This window comes from Octodon degus, unplaced genomic scaffold (assembly GCF_000260255.1).
Source record: "Octodon degus isolate 3935 unplaced genomic scaffold, OctDeg1.0 scaffold00188, whole genome shotgun sequence".
Lineage (NCBI taxonomy): Eukaryota > Metazoa > Chordata > Mammalia > Rodentia > Octodontidae > Octodon > Octodon degus.
The window spans coordinates 1,716,665-1,724,728 of record NW_004524764.1 but is presented as its reverse complement, the minus strand read 5'-3'; positions in this window follow the sequence as shown (position 1 = coordinate 1,724,728).

The window sequence follows — 8,064 nt, the reverse complement described above, 5'->3', positions numbered from 1 at the left end:
CGAGCTGGGATTACAGACACACACCACCACACCCAGTCTCAATTGCCATCTCAGTGAACCCTGGAGGCGGGGCCAGCATGGCAATCCCAGGGATCAAACTCCCTGCCCCTGTACCTGTTTGCAGGCACTTTAATCTGCTGAGGTATTTGGCCAGCCCAGTACTGAGAATTTTTTTAACATTATGATAATCTTCATTTTAGAAAGGCTCAAATACAAATACACAATGAAATTAGAATTTTCTTCTTCAAACAACAACAGAAAAAGGAGAGAAGCCTTAAAACATTCCTTAAAAGTAGGACACAAATAACAAATTATATTATGATAATTTTATAAAGAAAGTTTTATACAAATAAGTACAAGAAAATAATATCAATAATTTTGCATCAACTTTTAGTCATATTGTATAATAATTTATCATGAAGTTAGTGTTTTAAAACTGAAATTTTACATAATATATTTAATTGAATATATCTACTGAGGTATGCCCTGATTTTAGTTAACAAATCAGTACCAAAACTATTTTTTTAAATTTTTAGGCAAAGTAGTACATACACTTATTTTTTTGGAAGAAATAAAGTTTTTTGTTTTGTTTTATTTTTATTTATATTAGTGACAAACATGCGAAGAAGCACAAATCTACAGCGGAAAGAAACTTCTCTATAGAATCAAGCTCATGATCAAATTGCAAAGCAATGAAAGTTTGCCTGTAGATCAAATCAGTGGATTCAAGTTATGATTTTCATTGATGGCTCTTTTTTAATATTCCAGTATGGACCTGAGCTATTTATTATATATTAGGAAGTAGTATAATGTAATTATGAAGAGGAGGACTTCAGAGAGTGAATTTTGCATCTTACACTTTCTTATGAAACCTAGATTATGTTGCCTCATGTAGTCTCAGTTTTCTGTAGAGTAACATGACTTACACGAAGAATATAAGGTTGCTATTATATCAAATTAGATGTAATTTATAAAGTACTTTTAGTATTTCCTGAAAAATAGTTCAGTAAATCAGTTTTATAATTGTTGTATTACTATTACAATTTTCACTGAATTTATGGTTTGAAATCCAAGGTATTTCCATATACCATTTACTACAAACACATAAACTATTATTTTAGTATTTTATAACAAACAAATAAAAGCGAATGTCTCTTTCTCAGATAAATTTCATGCGCATCTCAATTTTTAGAGTATTATAATATGACCAATAATTTTTAGACCAAAAATAATATGATAAAGACATTTAAGGAAATGTTAAGGAGATTTTTAATGGTGTCATTTAGATTGATACTTAACAAGCAAAAATATTTGTACTATTATCCAACCCTCGGAGCTCGTAATTGCAAACTTTTTATCTTTGTCACAGAATGAAATGATTACATTTGAGTATTATATTTTATTATTTTTTAGAATATGAATTCTTCCAATGCCTATTAAAATATTTAACAAAGTAAAGAAAATAATGAAGATTATGTAGAATTATACATCCTGAATTCATAGTTTTAAAAGGCTGCAAGGAAACTGGAAACCTAATTCATGACTGAAAATCAGAGGATAAACTGACATTTCTTTAAACTAATCGCATACATATTGCCAAGACACCTTAATCTTTCGTAGGACACTCAGCCAGAGTTTTATACAAAGGCATTTCAATTTCATTTAAATTGCCTGAAACAATCAGATAGCTTTTTCTCACCTAAATGACTTGCTTTTGCAATGAATATAAAAGCCATTAGCTTTTTTTTCTTTTAGCAGCTATGAGGATTTGTCTCTTGAGATACACACTGATTATTAATAAAGTGGTTGTGAAAATTGAACATGACTTTCAGCCAACACAATCCTATGAACTCTGCTAAGTAACAAGTGACATTAAGAGCCCTTGAGATGCAAGCCTCTGTCGGAAGAAGATTCATGGTAGCAGAAGGGGAATAAAACATTACCTTTATGGTGAGCTTTATCTTCTTCCTACCTGAGGTATTAGTATGCTGAAGATAACTTGTTGTTCATGGGATTGCCGGGACATCCAACTTTGTTAAAGTCCTCCTTATTTGACTGTCATCTGTTTAACTGCGTGATATATTTTTTCAATCCCATCAAATTCTAAAAAGCTTCTTATTTTGTCCTCAGTTCTAACCTATATGTCATAGTGATAGCTTTATATGTCTGTGGTGACTATGTGTTTCCTTTGATTTATAGTACCCCTAGATGTTACACACTTACACACAATAACAGGGCTACCCGGTGGGCTGTCACATTACTGATAACAGAGTTACACAGAGAGTTACCACATCATTGATAGTAGGTTACACAGCAGGTGTCACACCAAACTTGTCTTTATGATTATATGACATAAACTCAATCAAAATAGCAGACTTTGACATAAGGTGCTGGCCTTTGGAATTTTTTAATATATCGTAGATGCCTGATTTTACTCTAACAATTTTAACTATGAGAACGCTAGTAGGGCTAGCTACTGAAAGTTTGGGAATAAAAGTAGAAAGAATAGATTGGACAGGATTATTATCATTCATAAGATCATTAAGAAGCATTGCCATGTCTTTCTTTTTAATAAAGAGCATAGTAGAGGGTGACACCACTTAATCAACAGCTCTGCAAACCAGGCAGATAGTTCAATGCTGGGGATGAGGAGGTTTTGCAGTACTAATATTTTTTCAGATACAACATAATGGGAAATCAGAGGATCAATGAAAAAAATGATTTGTTTACAATGCAAAATAAAAAATCCTTAAGGAAATCAGCAAAATCTCAATATCTACAGTTTATTTACAATATAAGGTTTTTTGTTTCCATCAACAGTCAAAGATTGTCTCCACTATATAGAGAAGCAGTTCATCTGTGTGCAATTTCCACCAGGCCTTTTTCATATAAGACTTTCCAAATATGTCCATCCGACTCTAATCCACAGGATAAGCTAGCATTGGTAAAGATCAGTATATAACAACAGAGTTCCTAAATTATTCCAGCCAATGTTATGTTGGCATAGCATAAAAAGGACATTGCTAATAAAATATTATACCTTTCCTTGACACATGTCTCCAAATGTATGTATATCTGACATCATCTTTTAATTCATGTAGGGCTAAGACATAACACAAAGCCAAAAGCATAAACTTCACTGTCAGTTTTTTAATCAAGAATATCAACTTTTATACTCAATATTCAAGAGTAAAAGAACATCATTTTTTGCACTAATGAGAAGACCAAGACAAGTATTTCCTAGTCATGTGATGTGATAGCTTATTCATTGATTGTCCTTCCAGATTCTCTGTGAGTGACTATCTGAAACTCACCTTTTAGGCTGTTCCTCATATTGACATTCCTTTTTATTTATTTATTTTTTAATGTATTGGTACAGGGTGTCACTATGCAGCTCAGGTTCATCATGATCTCCTGTTTTCAGGCTCCCCACTGCTGGGATAACAGGCGTGCACCAAGATGCCTGGTCTCGGTGGTCAGTTCAGCAAGTGTGGCGGTGGAGCCTGGGGGGCATGTGTTGCTGGAGATTGACCACTGGCCCCTGCACTTGCCTAAGCAGTAACTTAGTCCTTTGAGCTTCTTGCAGGCCCAGGCATTAATGGATGCACCTAGAGAGCCTTTTTTTTTTTTTTTTTTTTTTTTTTTTTTTTTTTTGTACTTTGTGCAGTGTCTCACTATGCAGCTTGAACTTGTGGTGATCTTCTTGTCTTCAGTCTCACCAGTGCTGCGATTATAGGCACACGCCACCATCCCAGACTCAAGAACATATTCTCAAGTCAAATAAATCAGACCTGCATGTGCAAACATCATATTGTTTCCTTAATGTGAGAAATCAAAAAAGTAAAATGGAATCTCAAGGGTACAAGGGTACAATAGATACTGAGAAAAGGGAATGAACTTATTCAAAGGGAAAGAGTTACTGACTTGAGGAGGACAGGAGCGGAAATGGGGAAGAGAGTTTTATCTATGTGTGTTAACAGGATGCTTTGAACAACTGTACTGTGCATTTCTGCTGGTCTGTGGAAAGAAGTAGTTAATGTTTTAATGTGTTTCATCTGTTTTTCTGTTGTATTTCTTCCCTTCCTAATTTCTTGCACATTTCTTTCTTTCTTTCTTTTTTTTTTTTTTTTTTTTCTTCTTCCAATTTTACATGCCTGTATCTGGAAATACGAATAGCCAGATGGAAGACCACACTCTGTATTTCAACAAATACTGTGAAATTTATATTACTTTGTTAGGTGAAATTCAGTTGTATTAATTGTATCACTTACAATTATTCTGCTTAAATTATAATTTGTACTCTCTTTATTTTTTATTTTTATTTTTTGTAGTTTTTAGGGAAGGGTTACAGGGTGTTTAGAGTCTTACTACTAGATCAGACTAGTAGTGATCCCCCTGTTTACAGCCTCCCAAGAGCTGGGATTACAGGCATACACCACCATGCCCAGTCTCAATTGCCCTCTGAACATGCCCTGGAGGCGGGGCAGGCAGGGTAGGCCCAGGGATTGAACTCCATGTCCCTTGCATCTGATTGCAGGCTTTTTAATCCACTGAGCTATTTGACAGGCCTGTACTCTCTTAAAATAAATAAATAAATAAATAAATAAATAAATAAATAAATAAAGTAAACCTTGCTTTTGCTTAATTCATGCCCTTTGCCTTTTCTTAGGCTTTCAGTATCTTTGCTTTACTCTGTTTATATGGGGATCTCTAATTTTACACAGATTTGTTGAACTCCCTGCATGTATGTGCTTTTCCCAGTCCACTAGTTGTTTCTTCTTCCATTCACATATCCTGTTGAGCTTCTTTAGAGATTCCCTTACTGTAGTTGTCGCACTATTCAATTCTAGGAGTCTCCTGAGGTCTTTTTGCCTTGCTTCTCTGCTCGTAAAGCCTTGCTCCACAATCCATGGCCTTCTGAGACTGTGGCAACCCCAGAATTCTGCACGGATTATGAAGAGGAACCATCATCACAGCATGTCGTACATATAAAATTCAATAAAATAATATTTTTAAAAGGGCCAGCAAGATAGCTCAACATACTAAGCACCTGCTTCGGCAAGCGCAGGGTCTGGGGTTCCCATCCCTGGCACCACATGCTACACCAGCCCCACCTCAGGGTATGCTGAGCTGGCCACTGAGACTGGCATGGTGGACACACCTGTAATCAGCACTGGGGAGGTGCAGATGGGAGGATCACTACGAGTCCAAGCTGTGCAGTGAGACCTTGTACAAAATGCATCATCATCATCATCACCATCATCATCACCATCATCATCATATTTAAAAGAACAATAGTAATTACTCTAGCAAAGACAGGATCTTGTCAAGAAAAATAAATTTGCTTCTTTCACTTAGAAAATAATTTTAAAATCCTACATAAATTGATAAAGTTATGAAAAGAAACTGTAGATGCTAAATTAGAAACAAGTTTAAAGTCAAGTAAGAAAAGAAAGTTAGGAAATTAGGAATTTTAGGGCCAGCTAGAGAGCTCAGCGGATTAAAGCACTTGCTTAGGCAGACACAGAGACTGGGGTTTGATCCGGGTGTGTGTGCCGGCCTCACCCTCACAGCACATGGAGAGATCGATTGAGACTAGGCATGGTGGCGCATGCCTGTAATCCCAGTGCTTGGAAGGCTGAAAACAGGAGTATCACTACAAGCCTGATCAGTGTAGCAAGACCCTCCAGAACCTGTATTAAATACATAAAAAATAAAAATAAATTAGGAATTTTATAAGGACATGAAAACCTAGTTATCATGAATCCCTTAATTTAAATCACTTGGTTTCATAGATTTAAAAAAATTCCTTTCACTTTTGTCTTACATTGTCATGTTTTTCTTCATTTGAAGTCTACGTTGTTTTAAGCAGTTTTACAAGAAGTTGCAGAAAATACAATCATGACACTTTTTCAACCTTCAAAGTGTTTGTTTTCATATATCACACTGATGTGCACACACACACACACATGCACGCACGCACACACATATACACACATGAGTTTTTCTGCCTTAGTGGGTAACTCACATCCCAGGAAGGTACAAGAAATATAGGTAAAAAAAGGAGCACAAATAGGAAGTTCACCGATTGAGGTAGGATTGAGGCAGGCCCTCAAAGACACAACCACAATGCAAAAGTTTAAATTTTATTATTAATGCTACTGCTACTATGACTTGTTCCCTCCTGGATACACAGCACAGGAAGCCTGTGAGGACAGGGCACACAGGCAGAGAAAAACAATAAGCATGTCCACCAGCAGTATCTGTCTAGCAGTGGGATGTAGGTCGCTGTAGTGACCAGCAAATATCTGAGTGTTTTTTTTTTTAAACAAAATGCAAAAATCCCAGACTGCCACAAAGGCGACAGTGGAGATGTGCCTCACATTCTGTACTCTGGCCTACAGCTGAAGCTAATAATTTGCATAGAACTGGAACCTGTGTAAGATATGGGCTGAGTTCTGCTCCTGGTCAGAAAAAGCTAAAATTATATTAAAGAATTGATGTTAAGATAATTAATTAAAATATAAAATATACATAAAGTATATGAGCATGTTATATAAAGATATAGCATTAAGAATACTCACACATTTCTTTTAATTTCTGCTATAATTATGAGTCAAATTGGATCATTTTTATAATAGTATGTTTTAAAATGCAAAATGAATAAATGGTACAGAAGGTCACAAATGAGGATGGCTTGTTTTCAACTACTGTTGTAGAGTGCAGGAAAAAATGAACTATATAATTCTATTACTAATTTAACTGAAAATCACTTGCTGAATACAAAAGATTAAAAATCCACAATATTGAAAATTCCCAAGTATTGCTAAAATTAATACAAATTCAGTGATGGACAATGTTGTAGACATTTTTTTAAAAAACATATCATTTGAATATTGAGAACGTCACTTTTTATTTGTTCCATAAAATAACATGGTCTTGATTTCTTTTTTAGATGAATGATGCTACTAGTCACACACATCACTGTTCTTGCAAAAACTCGCATTATGTAAGTCCAGACATGGTATTATTAATATTAAAATGGGCACAAATAAAGTTCATAAATTTAAGAAAAAGCAATGATTTGATAAAATTGTGACTAATCAGGTTGCAAGGGTTTTTAGCTTACAGTTATTTCGGCCACTGAGCTGAGTATTAGATCTTGCAGTAGATCGATGTTCGGTGCTCTCGCTGTTTTTTCTATCCTCTGCCACAATAAGGGAAGCTACAGAAGATAAATGAGAAATGAGCTTAAATCCAGGTCTCTGATGGCATTTGATCAATAACTAGTACTCTTAAGATAGAAAAATCAACTTTATAAAGCAGTCTTTCTGACAAGATTTCATGTTATTGCTGAAAATATATAGTTTCAGATACATTAGGGATGCAATTAATAATAACTGAAGGTTTAGTATTGCAGAAAATCCCTACAGATGAAAGACAAAATTCAGTGACTTATGTTTCAAAACAGAGTCAACAAATTTGAGTAAGGTTATCAGTAGGTTAAGATTTATTCTAGCAGATTTGGATAGCATGGAAGCTGTCTTTATTCAAGGTAGGTGACAATTTTTTTTCCATGTAACTGGATGAAGTTTAATAAAAGCTTTTATAACTCCAGTATTTACAGGTACAGACCTATATATAAAACTAATATTGAGAAATTGATAAGATTATTCTTTACAAAAGCATATTTCTTTTTTCTGCACATTTTCTCTATGATTATGTTTGTCTTTGCTATTTCATCAAAGTTGTAGAATTGGTAGAACTTTCCATGCCCTACACCCTAATTTTTAATTTTTTTTTCTACATTCACTTATTTACATGACAGATTTACTGTGATACAATGTTGTCTTATATTATTTTTCTCAGATAAGGCTAATGTTTTCTTGAGAAATAAAGAATTTTAGCATCATTAAAAGACTGTAAGTTCAATATTCAAGACAATGAGATATTTGCTTGGACAATTACCATTTAAAATGCAACTGAAACCATACATATACAAAGAAGTTATACCAAAGAAGAACGAGGATTGGAAAAGAAATTGCTTAGTACCTTACAGGCAAA